Source organism: Dermochelys coriacea, chromosome 2, assembly GCF_009764565.3.
Source record: "Dermochelys coriacea isolate rDerCor1 chromosome 2, rDerCor1.pri.v4, whole genome shotgun sequence".
Lineage (NCBI taxonomy): Eukaryota > Metazoa > Chordata > Testudines > Dermochelyidae > Dermochelys > Dermochelys coriacea.
This window is the reverse complement of record NC_050069.1, coordinates 1,038,626-1,050,600: the sequence shown is the minus strand read 5'-3', so window position 1 is coordinate 1,050,600 and position 11,975 is coordinate 1,038,626. Positions and strand designations below refer to the sequence as shown.

The following is an 11,975-nucleotide window of genomic DNA, read 5'->3' as shown; positions in this document are numbered from 1 at the left end:
CCAGGGGAGGTGGGGAAATTGCCGAGGCTGCAGAGGTGCCGGGCTTGGGGCAGGGGGAAGCAGCCCAGGTGTGCCAGGTGCAGAGGTGGGTTTAGTGCTGGCAGCAGCAGGCCCCTGGGCTGGGCTGGCTGAGGGCCGGGAGGGCAGGGGAAGCTGCCTGACTTGCTAGCAACGGGGCGGGCTGGTGTGTCATCCCCAGGGGCGGGGAAGGGAAGGGTTTAACTCTGGCTCCCAGCCCAGGGCTCAGCCCAGTGCAGCAGCAGGACGGAGAGCAGCTGCCAGTGTCTCAGAGGCCCAGCCCAGCCCCGCAGGTAGGACAAAGTCGGGCCGGGGGAGGAGGGCACCAAGTTCCCTGGGCAGCTGCATCCCTGGGGCGTTTGTGTAGCAATCAGAGCCTTGCTGCTGCCTCTGGCAGGGCTGCACCGGGCAGCCACAGACACCTGGGGCTGGCTCCTGCTGGGCCAAATGTTCAGGAGGAATCAGCAGGGGCAGTGCTGGGGTCTGACCCCAAAGGGGCCTGAGATGGAGACTCCTATGGGTCTGGAAGGGCCCTGGGGGGTCATCACGTCCCGCCCTGCTATCGCTGGCAGCCCCATCATTTCACCCTGCTCCAAAACCTCTCATCTGCCCCGCAACCCAGGGGAGGCCTCAGGCCTGGGGCAGAGGGAGGCGGTCTAGCCATGGCTGTACGAAACACTCAACAAAACCCTGTAAAACAACAGACATCTGGGGAGCGGGGCTCAGACCCACAGGCAGGACTGACCGGGGCAGCTAGGGCTCAGACCCATAGGCAGGGTCCAGACCGGGGAAGCTGAGGCTCAGACCCACAGGCAGGGTCCAATCCAGGGAGTCGGGGCTCAGAGCCAGAGGGCAGGCTCCGGGGGACAGTGGAGAGGCTAGAGACGTGCGTGCCCATGAGGTCCCAGACTCCCCCATGCTCTTGGGAGGTCAGGCGGGTGCTTTGCATTTCCCCGTAGGGAACAGGCCCATCTGCTTAGCATGGCTGGCTGAACGTGTAACTCCTGTGCCCAGGGTGCTCCTCTCCCGCTGACGGGGTTACGGGGCCTGCCGCTGTTCCCTTAGCAGCGAACTTTGCCACCAGTTGCTCCCGCCAAACAGACCTGGGGCCACATACTGCTCCTACTGACTGCCCCGTGCGCCTGCTGCTTGCTCCCCTGTGCCCCGTGCCCTTGCTGCTCACTCCCCCATGCCCCTGCTGCTTGCTCCCTGGTGCCCCTGCTCCCCCCTTCCCTGAGCCCCTGCTGCTCGCTCCCCCACGAGGTGACAAAATTTGCAGATGCTATTAAACTGCTCAAGATAGTTAAGACCAAAGCAGACTGTGAAGAACTTCAAAAAGATCTCACAAAACTAAGTGATTGGGCAACAAAATGGCAAATGAAATTTCATGTGGATAAATGTAAAGTAATGCACATTGGAAAAAATAACCCCATCTATACATACAATATGATGGGGGCTAATGTAGCTACAACTAATCAGGAGAAAGATCTTGGAGTCATCGTGGATAGTTCTCTGAAGACGTCCACGCAGTGTGCAGCGGCTGTCAAAAAAGCAAACGGGATGTTAGGAATCAGTAAAAAAAAAAGGGATAGAGAATAAGACGGAGAATATCTTATTGCCCTTATATAAATCCATGCTATGCCCACATCTTGAATACTGTGTACAGATGTGGTCCCCTCATCTCAAAAAAGATATACTGGCATTAGAAAAGGTTCAGAGAAGGGCAACTAAAATGATGAGGGGTTTGGAACGGGTCCCATATGAGGAGAGATTAAAGAGGCGAGGACTTTTCAGCTTGGAAAAGAGGAGACGAAGGGGGGATATGATAGAGATCTATAAAATCATGAGTGGTGCGGAAAAAGTGAATAAGGAAAAGTTATTTACTTGTTCCCATAATATAAAAACTAGGGGCCACCAAATAAAATTAATAGGTGTTGGGGGCTTATTCCTTCACCCACTTACTTCCCTGGTCCTTCTCGCATGAACAGAGAGTGACAATACCCGAAGTCCAAAGGTGCAAACAATTTGATGTTTATAGGGGTGAACTTCCAGCAAGCATGATTCCAGTTTCCTTCCTTAGTGTCCCCCTTCCCAGCTCTGACACCACAGAGCCTTACCTGGGTCCCTGTTCCCATTCCCCTCCCCTTAGCGAAACATGATTCCAATTCCCCTACCCCCATTCCCTGTTCCCATTTCCCCCCACACTTCCTGTTTGACTGCAGACTATATAGTAAAACTTGAGTTCTGCTTAGCTATACCTTAACCAATCATTTTCCCGAAATTTAACTAACCAATCCTAACATATTGTAACATGATTATTTAACCAATTATATCCCACCACCTTAATTAGTTTACACCCAGCAAAATCAATTATACAGCAGACAGAAACAATCACAGAACCAGACAGAGATTATGCAGACAAACAATAGAGAAATGGGGACTACAATGATAGAACAACATAGAAATGAGGTTTGAGAGTAGCAGCCGTGTTAGTCTGTTTCCGCAAAAAGAAAAGGAGGACTTGTGGCACCTTAGAGACTAACAAATTTATTAGAGCATAAGCTTTCGTGAGCTACAGCTCACTTCATCCACCAAATGCATCTGATGAAGTGAGCTGTAGCTCACGAAAGTTTATGCTCAAATAAATGTGTTAGTCTCTAAGGTGCCACAAGTACTCCTTTTCTTTTTTTCTCAGACTAAGTTTCCTTTCTCTGGAGGCGATTGGCATTATCAGGACAGGATTGTATCCTAACGGCCCCATAGCACCTGCTTTCAATGTGAGGAGGGGACCCTTCGCTTCCCAGCTTATGGCTGCCTCTGCTGCTTAGCAGGGGTGAAAGTACGTTAGAGGACTTACCCGTATGCAGGAGTCCTGAGCAGGGGGCGTGACCTCAACTGGAAGAGGCAGGGCCTTAAATTCCAGGGCCCTTTAAATCAAGATTTAAATCTTGATTTAAAGGGCCAGGGCTCCAGCTGTGGTAGTGGCAGCTGGAGCCCGGGGCCCTTTAAGTCACCCCCAAGCTACCAGCTGCAGAGGCGGCTGGGAGCCCTGGGGCTTGGGGGCGATTTGAAGGGCCCAGGGCTCCAGCTACCGCTACCGCAGTCTGGGGCTCTGCTGTGATAGCAGCTGCTGGAGCCCCGAGCCCTTTAAATCCCTGCCTGAGCCCTGCTGCCGGAGCCCTGGGGTAGGGCTCTGGCGGGGATTTAAAGGGCCCCGGGGCTCCAGCCGCTGCTACTGCCCTGGCCCTTTAAATGCCCACCGGAGCCCCACCGCTGCTACCCCAGGGCTTCGGCAGCAGGGCTCCGGTGGGGATTTAAAGGGCCCCGGGGGAGGGGGTAGCGGCAGCTGGAGCTCCGGGGCCCTTTAAATCCCTGCTGCAGCCCTGCCGCCGCTACTCCAAGGCTTTAAATTGCCCTTTCGGAAAGCCGGTCCTGGTACGGTGCACCGGCTCTTACCGGTACGCCATACCGGGGCGTACTGCTTACTTTCACCTCTGCTGCTTAGCCAAAGATCTTAACCTAAGAACAGGGGCTCAGACTGTCACAGTAAGAGAAGGCCCTTACACCGGCAGACAGTGATTTTGATTCTTTCTTTTATACCTCTGTAACTAGCCAAGTGATAAGAATACACCTAAATTCTTAGAGTATGGGCCTTCACAGACAGACCTGAATATCTATATCCTAACAATAGGCAGCAGGTTTAAAACAAATAAAAGGAAGCTCTTCTTCACTCAGCACACAGTCAACCTGTGGAACTCCTTGCCTGAGGAGGTTGTGACGGCTAGGACTATAACAGGGTTTAAAAGAGAACTGGATAAATTCATGGAGGTTAAGTCCATTAATGGCTATTAGGCAGGATGGGTAAGGAATGGTGTCCCTAGTCTCTGTTTGTCTGGCATGTGTGTGCGTGCTGCCCGCTGCCCACTGCCCGCTGGCTGGCATGTGCGTGCGTGCTGCCCGCTGGCTGGCGTATGCATGCGTGCTGTCCGCTGCCCACTGGCTGACATGTGCGGGCGTGCTGCCCGCTGTCTGCAGGCTGGCCTGTGCGTGCGTGCTGCCTGCTGCCCACTGCCCGGCATGTGCATGCATGCTGCCCGCTGCCCGCTGGCTGGCATGCGTGTGCGTGCTGCCCGCTGCTCGTTGGCTGGCGTGTGCATGCGTGCAGTCTGCAGCCCATTGGCTGGCATGTGCGTGAGTCCTGCCCACTGCCCGCTGGCTGGCGGGTGCATGCATGGTGTCGCCGGGCGCTGTGCAGGTAGCGGGTGCCGCAGACCTCAACAGTACTACCCCGTTGGTTAAGTGCTGAAGGCAGGAATGGTGTCTAAGTAACAGCCGCCCCGAGTTTGTGCTTGGAGCTCTGATGTTGTCACTATTACCAGCGGATACGGCAGCCGGCTCCGTCAGCAGCCCACACTGCTACTCCCAGCGATAGACCCCAGGCATGGTTTAGTGATGAAGGCACCCGGCCAGGTTTGTTGCTCCCTTGGCAGTCCCAGCGGCCTGTCTCTGTGGTTACAGGCGCACTGACACTCAGTGCTTAGCAGCAAGGAGTGGCTCAGTCAGCAGCGGGAATTTCTGCATTCCTGTTCACTGCTCTGTCAAACCATTGTCTCTTGTACTTGACTGGGATATGTCTGTACTCACGGGAGTAGCTTTATGGAAAGATCTGGTGCCTAGATATTGGCCAACTTCATGTACTGGGCAGTGAACCTGTGAGCGCCGGCTTTAATCCATGGCCTGACTTTGGGTCACAGCCTCTGGTTCAGCCTCAGGTCTTGCACCAGGCCCAGGGCTCCAGGCTCTCTCTCCCGACTACACCTCCATGGATGTCTCAGGGTGCGAGCTCCACCCTGGCAGGGATCAGCCCTGGCTGCGAGCTCCCCCCGCCCCCCCAGCAAGGACCAGCCTGGCTGTGAGCCCCCCCCCACACCCCCAGCAGAGACCAGCCCTGGCTGTGAGTGCCCCGCGCCCCCCAGCAAGGACCAGTCTGGCTGTGAGCCCCCCCACGCCTTCCCAGCAACCAGCCCTGGCTGCAAGCTCCTGCCACCCCCCCAGCAAGGACCAGCCTGGCTGTGAGCTCCCCCCGCGCCCCCAGCAAGGATCAGCCTGGCTGTGAGCTCCCCCCACGCCCCCAGCAAGGACCAGCCTGGTGGTGAGCCCCCCCATTCCTCCCCGGGAGGGACCAGTCCTGTCTGCGAGGTCCCCCTGCCCCCCCAGCAAGGACCAGCCTGGCTGCGAGGTCCCCCCGCTCCCCCAGCAAGGACCAGCCTGGCTGTGAGCCCCCCCACCCCCCCACAGTTGCACAGACTGTGTGAAGCTGGGAGGCGGGGGTGGGGGGGGGCTGTCCCAGGCTGAGGAGCCCTTTCCCATGTGACAGCAGCCAGCCCAGTCTGTTGTTCCCTACTGGGGTGTCCCGTCTGCTCCAGACTCTGCCACACCCCCGTCCATGTGTGACCCTGCGCAGACCATGGGGCCGCAGATCAGGGCATGAGCCAGAGACTAGCAGATCAACAGGCACAGCCAGCCAGGGGTCAGGGCCCACGAGAAACACACCCCACCCAGCATCACCCTCTTCTCTGAGCTCCCCCCAGGTCACATCTCCCTGCCCTTCCCCGATCCAGCATCAGCCCCCTCTGCTAAGCTCCCTGCCCCCCATCCTTTCTCATTCATGGGCTTACATTGCAGCAAGGGCGGTTTAGGTTGGACATTAGGAAAAACTTCCTGTCAGGGTGGTGAAGCACTGGAATAAATTGCCCAGGGAAGTTGTGGCATCTCCATCCTTGGGGATTTTTAAGAGCAGGTTGGACAGACCCCTGTCGGGGACGGGCTAGATAATACTTAGTCCTGTCATGAGTGCACGGCCTGGACTAGACGACCTCTCGAGTCCCTGCCAGTCCTATGGTTCTACGATTCTTTATGGCAGGACCCCAGGTGCTCTAGGCGTTACAGGGGCAGGGCTGTGGCGGGTGCTGCACTGGCCGCCAAAGTAGATCCCCCAATGGGCCTGTCTGGCCTGGACCTGGGAAGAATCCGGGCCCACCTGCACCCCTGCCCCGAGCCATGCACCTGAGGGAGTGGCAGGTGCTGGCAGCCTTTGAAGCCCAGCCAGGAAATTCCCTCATTTCCTAGGAAAAGTCAACTATCAAAAGTTTCCACAGGGCCAACACCCTTTGAGTGCCCTGAGAAGCATCTGCCCCCATCCAGCTCCTCCCTATTCCCCCACCCCATCACCTGGGACTTGGCACGCAGCCTGCTCTGCAGTGCGGCAATGGGAGAGCAGACCTGAACCCACGCACCGTTGCCAGCCCTTGCTGCTGGGCCCTGGTGCCCTGCCGGGACTAGCTGGGGAATCCCTGCAGCCAGGTCCCTCTGCAGGGAGAGGCCGGGGCTGGAGTAACCAAGAGCTGCCCCTCTGCCCCGCTCCCCACTGCGCCCCCTGCTGGGAGCCCCCCCTCCACCCATACTGTTGCCCTGCCCCCCACAGCACCCCCTGCTGGGTTCTGAGGTCTCACATTGTCACCGCCTGACCCCACCTCTCTGTGTGGTCAGAACTTTGGCTAGGAGCAGGGGGCTGGGTTAGCTCACAGAAGCCCCCCGCCCCCCACAGTCCTAGTGCAGCTGCAGGAAGAGCCCGTCGCTGGTCCTGCCCCCTGAGCAGCAGCTGGCAAAGCCCCCCCGGCCCAGCACAGCCCTCGTGGCATCCAGCCATGGTGACCGAGGCGGGCGCCGTGCACAGGCAGTGTGGTCCCCAGCCCAGAAGCTGGCAGGCCAGGTGTGCATCGAGCCTGGTCCTGGGTCCGGCAGAGGAAGCTTCAAGTCTTTTAAGCCACAGTCCATGGGGCAGAGGGAGGCCCCTGACCAAGTCCAAGCCTGCCCCCCTCCCATCCCTGCATGGTGTTGGGCAGAGGCCGAGCCACACAGGGGTGCTGGACTCACACTGAGATGGCACCGGGGCTGCCGACAGGCCTAGAGCTTCCGGGACTCGCTCATGGCCTTGTGCAACTCGCCACGTGTGCCAGAGCAGCCGTGTCTGCACAGGGCCGTTTACACAGCAACTGACAGCACTGCCCATCAGACCCAGAACCCCGCCACAGCCCCATACGAGCGCGGCCATTCCCACCCCAGGGACCCCCGTAGCATAGCCCGGATTCTGCCGCACAGAGACAAGGGACTTTCCCAGCACCACACAGCACCACAGACGGAAACAGCCCTGGCTCCCAGCCCCACTGCACTACCTACTAGACCCCACTCCCCTTCCAGAGCTCAGGATAGAACCCATGATTCCTGGCTCTCAGCCCCACTGCACTACCTACTAGACCCCACTCTCCCCCAGAGCTCGGGATAGAACCCAGGAGTCCTGGCTCCCAGCCCCACTGCACTACCTATAAGAACCCACTCCCCTTCCAGAGCTCGGGATAGAACCCAGGAGTCCTAGCTCCCAGCCCCCTACAGGGCCTGCTGGCTGCACCCTTGCAGTCTCCAGGCCAGGCGCGCGCAGGGAGACACTTGTAGATATTCTCTGTGATCTGCATGGGGCAAACCCAGGCACGTTCAGGCCAGGCAACTTCCTGCCACGAATGATTTTGTAGGGCTCTGTCACGGAGTGTGGGGGAGTCTGGGGCCTGCACCCCTCTTCCTGGGATTCACTGTGACTCTCAACCAGCCAGTAAAACGGTCTAAAACAGAGCTTGTGGGTACAACCAGGACCCCTCAGTCAAGTCCTTCTGGGGGGCAGGGAGCTTAGACCTGGCCCTGGGGTTCCCTGCATTCCACCACCCACCACCAAACTGAAACTAAACCCCCCCAGCAGGCTCCCTCCTGCAGCCTTGGTCCACATTCCCGGGCAGAGGTGTTACCTCCCCCTCCCCCTCCCAGCTCAGGTGACAGGCTCTCAGGTCTCCCATCCCCAGTGAAACTCCCCTGCCACTCCCCCCACCCTGCTGCATCACATCTCTCCCCCCTTCGAGGCTGAACTGAGCGGGGTCACTCTGACCCATGACCTGGGGAAGTTCAGGGCCCCTTCTCCGGCACAACGCATCCGCTATCATGTTGGCACTTCCCTTCACATGGACCACGTCCATGTCCTAATCCTGCAGGAGCAGGCTCCACCTCAGGAGTTTGGCATTGGCTCCTTTCATCTGGTGCAGTCAGGTCAGGGGAGAGTGGTCGGTTACATGGTGAAGTGTCGCCCGAAGAGATCCGGCTCTAGTTTCTTGAGGGCCCACATGGCCAGGCATTTCTTCTCGATGGCCATGTAGTGTTGCTCCCAGGGTAGCAATATCTTGCTCAGGTACACGATGGGGTGTCTCTCCCCCTTTTCACCCTCCTGCATTAACACCGCCCCCAGTCCCGTATCTGAGGCGTCGGTGAACACCATAAAGGGCTTGTCAAAGTCTGGGTTTGCCAGAACTGGGCCACTGACCAGAGCCTCCTTCCCTCTGGCGGAGCTGACTGGGGATATTCTTTCCTCCTGAGCAGGTGGTAAGCTGGCAGCCCCCCTTGCTTGGGCCGTCTGCCCCTCGTCCAGCTGGGTCCCTACCCAGTTAACCCTGGGTAGGTTGGGTCTGCTCAGTCTGTCCCTGAGCCTGGGGTACTGGGTCCGTACGTGGCCTCTCTGGCCACAGTGATAGGAGCTCAGGTCACATTGGTTCCCTCTAGCAGGTCGGAGGGTCCCAATGCCAGGCGTTCGCCTTGGGTGGGGGGTCTCCATATTTCCTCGTGGGGAGGTCCCATGGTGCCTCTCTCTCTGCATTGTGGGGGGCCTGTTCTTTTGGGACTCCTCCCTGCTACCCCCTAACCGACTGTTCACAAACTGGTCAGCCAGCTGCCCTGCATGCTGTGGGTTCTCCAGCTTTTTGTCCACCAACCATAGCCTCCGGTCGGAAGGGCACTGTTCATACAGTTGCTCCAGTACAATTAGGTCAAGCAGGTCGTCTTTAGCTTGGGCCCCAGCTGTCCACTTGCGGGCATATCCCTGCATTCGGTTGACCAGTTGTAGGTATGTGACCTCAGGCGTTTTACGCTGACTCCGGAACCTTTTCCGGTACATCTTGGGAGTCAGCGCAAACTCGCGGAGCAGGGCCTTTTTGAACAGTTCGTAGTCCCCTGCCTCTGCCCCTGTCATTCGGCTGTACACCTCCATGGCTTTGGGGTCCAGTAAGGGGGTGAGAAACTGGAGCCTGTCTGCAGTGTCAACCCTGTGCATCTCGCAGGCATTCTCAAAGCTGTCAGGAAGCTATCTATGTCCTCCCCCTCCTTACTCTGGGCCAAGAAGCACTTATCAAAGCTCCTTGCAGTCTTGGGTCCCCCCTTACTCACCGCAGCCGGGGCCCCACTGCTCCTCAGCCTGGCCCGCTCCAGTTCATGCTGTCTCTGCTTCTCTTCATGTTGCCTCTGTTTCTCCTTCTTCTTCTGCTCATGCTGGCGTTGCCTCTCCTTCTCTTCCCGCTCATGCTGACGCTGCTTTTCATGATCCTCCAGCTCCCTCATTTTCATCTCCCTCTTCCATTCCAGCCGCCTCCGCTCCAGGGATGGGGAGCTCCGCCAGGAGGATCCCCTGCTGGCTGCCGGGGTCAGGGTGCCCTCGGTATTCGCTGGGCTTCCCCCAACCCCTCCCCCAGGCATAGGTAGGCAGGGTCTCAGGATGTCCTTGGCAGCAGTCTGACCCCTCCCAGCCCAGTCGGGTCCCAGGGCCCACACTGCGTCCACCGGGCGGCTTCCCTCAGGGACGGATCGGGTCATCCAAGTGATCCCTCTCCTCCAACTGGGCAATCAGCTGTTCCTTGGTGGACCTCCCAATGCGCAGCCCCCTCTGCCTGCACAGCTCCCCCAGGTCACTCTTTAGGCGTTTAGCAAACATCTCCCTGCTGGCCACTCACAGGCCTGGGCAGCTTTCCACGATTTCCAGGGAGAACCCCGAGGGTGCCAGCCCTTCTTGAGGTCACCATCTCTTTGCCAGGGTCGAGCTACAGACTCCTCCGCCCCGGGACCGCTCGCTGCAATCCCCCGGGGGACCCCATTACTGCAAAAGTCCTTCTGTCTGGTCACACACTCCCAGGGGTTACCCGCCCCTGGAAACCGTCTCTCTCTGAATCTTCAGCATGCCTGGTCCCCATCAATCCCCCTTTGTTTTACTGTTCCCCAGTCACTTACTGCAGGAAGCACCGTTCATGGGGTGCAGTACATCCCACAGCTCCCACCAGTTGTCACGGAGTGTGGGGGAGTCTGGGGCCTGCACCCCTCTCCCTGGGATTCACTGTGACTCTCAGCCAGTCAGTAAAATGGAAGGTTTATTGGACAATAGGAACACAGTCTAATACAGAGCTTGTGGGTACAACCAGGACCCCTCAGTCAAGTCCTTCTGGGGGGCAGGGAGCTTAGACCCCAGCCCTGGGGTTCCCTGCATTCCACACCCAGCACAAAACTGAAACCAAAACCCCCCCAGCAGGCTCCCTCCTGCAGCCTTTGTCCAGTTTCCCGGGCAGAGATGTTACCTTCCCCCTCCCCCTCCCGGCTCAGGTGACAGGCTCTCAGGTCTCCCACCCCCAGTGAAACTCCCCTGCCACATCCCCAGGTCAACACTCCCCCTCCCTGCTGCATCACAGGCTTATATCCCTGGGGGCTGCCGGAGTCATCCCCCCGGGGGAGCTTCCCCAGAGAGAGCCAGGGCTTCCCATTTACTGTGGCGGGGGGAAGAGAGGGGAAAGGAGCGAGAGCAAGAGAGTAACAGGGCTCCTGGGCAGGGGCAGGGGAAGGTTGCCAACTTTCTACTCGCACAAAACCGAACACCCTTGCCCCACCCCTGCTCTGAGGCCCCGCCCATGCCCCACCCCTGCTCTGAGGCCCCACCCATGCCCCACCCCTGCTCTGAGGCCCCACCCCCACTCCCTCCACCCCTCTCCCTCCATCGCTCGCTCTCCCCATCCTCACTCACTTGCTCATTTTCACCGGGCTGGCTCAGGGGGCTGGGGTGCAGGTGGGGGTGAGAGCTCTGGCTGGGGGTGTGGGGTTTGGGGTGCAGGATGGGCTCCAAGCTGGGTGGTGGAGCCGAGGGGTTCAGAATATGGGAGGGGACTCCAGGCTGAGGCAGGGGGTTGGGGTGTGGGTGGAGGTACGGGCTCTGGACTGGGGGTGAGGGTTCCAGGGTGGGGCCAGAAATGGGGAGTTCAGAAATGCAGGAGGGGGCTCTGGGCTGGGGCAGAGGGTTGGAGTGTGGGGGGCAATGGGCCATGGCATGGCACGGGCAGCCCCACTCTGTCCAGCCCAGTGTGAGGGCACTATTTACAAACTGGCAGTTGCCAGACGCACACTGGCCTGCCCAGTCCTGTGCTGCCAGCGGGCCCCTTCCCCTTGGGGGGCAGGCCCATGCTGCACCACACAGCCCCCCCTCCCAACACCACAACACCCCACCAATTCCCTATGGCCAGAGCCTCCCAGGACCCACGATGCCTAGCACCCCGCCCACACCCCTCCACAAACGCACAGCACCCTGCACAACACCACCCTGCCCAGCAGCCCCATGCCCACAACCCCACCACAACTGCCCAGCACCCCCGACAGAGCCCCACTCCCTAGTGCCCCAACACACACATCATCCCTGCCCCCTCAGAGCCCAGCACCCCCCAAGAGACCACCTCCTGCTGGGAGGCGACTGCGTCTGCCGGGCTGGTCCCGGACCGTGAATTGGTCCATCCCTGCGGGAGTGGCGCAAGCAGCCAGGCCAGGGCCTGCCCCACCAGGGCTCCCGGAGGACCCACTTGTCTGGAGGGGCCCAGCCAAGCCCCCCCCAGTGGCTGAGACCTGAGATTGGCCAGGCTTCTTCCCCAGTCCCAGGTGGCTCAGCTCTGGGGAGACCAGTGAGGCCCCACAGGTGATGGGAAGCAGAGACTGCCCGGAGCCGGAGGTGCCCTGGGGTCTGGCCAGGGGGCAGAGAGGAGCAGGGGGGTGGGGACGGGGAT

General features: G+C 59.3%; 1 protein-coding gene across 1 annotated transcript in view; it reads left to right on the top strand.

Annotated features, from left to right (window-relative positions):
• Positions 1-259: 259 nt before the first annotated feature.
• EPPK1 (epiplakin 1) overlaps positions 260-11,975 on the top strand; it is a 33,210-nt gene continuing 21,494 nt past the window's right edge. The window contains exon 1 of the mRNA XM_038393164.2: positions 260-311. The gene's annotated coding sequence lies outside the window, so the exon portion shown is untranslated. The remainder of the gene's footprint in view (positions 312-11,975) is intronic.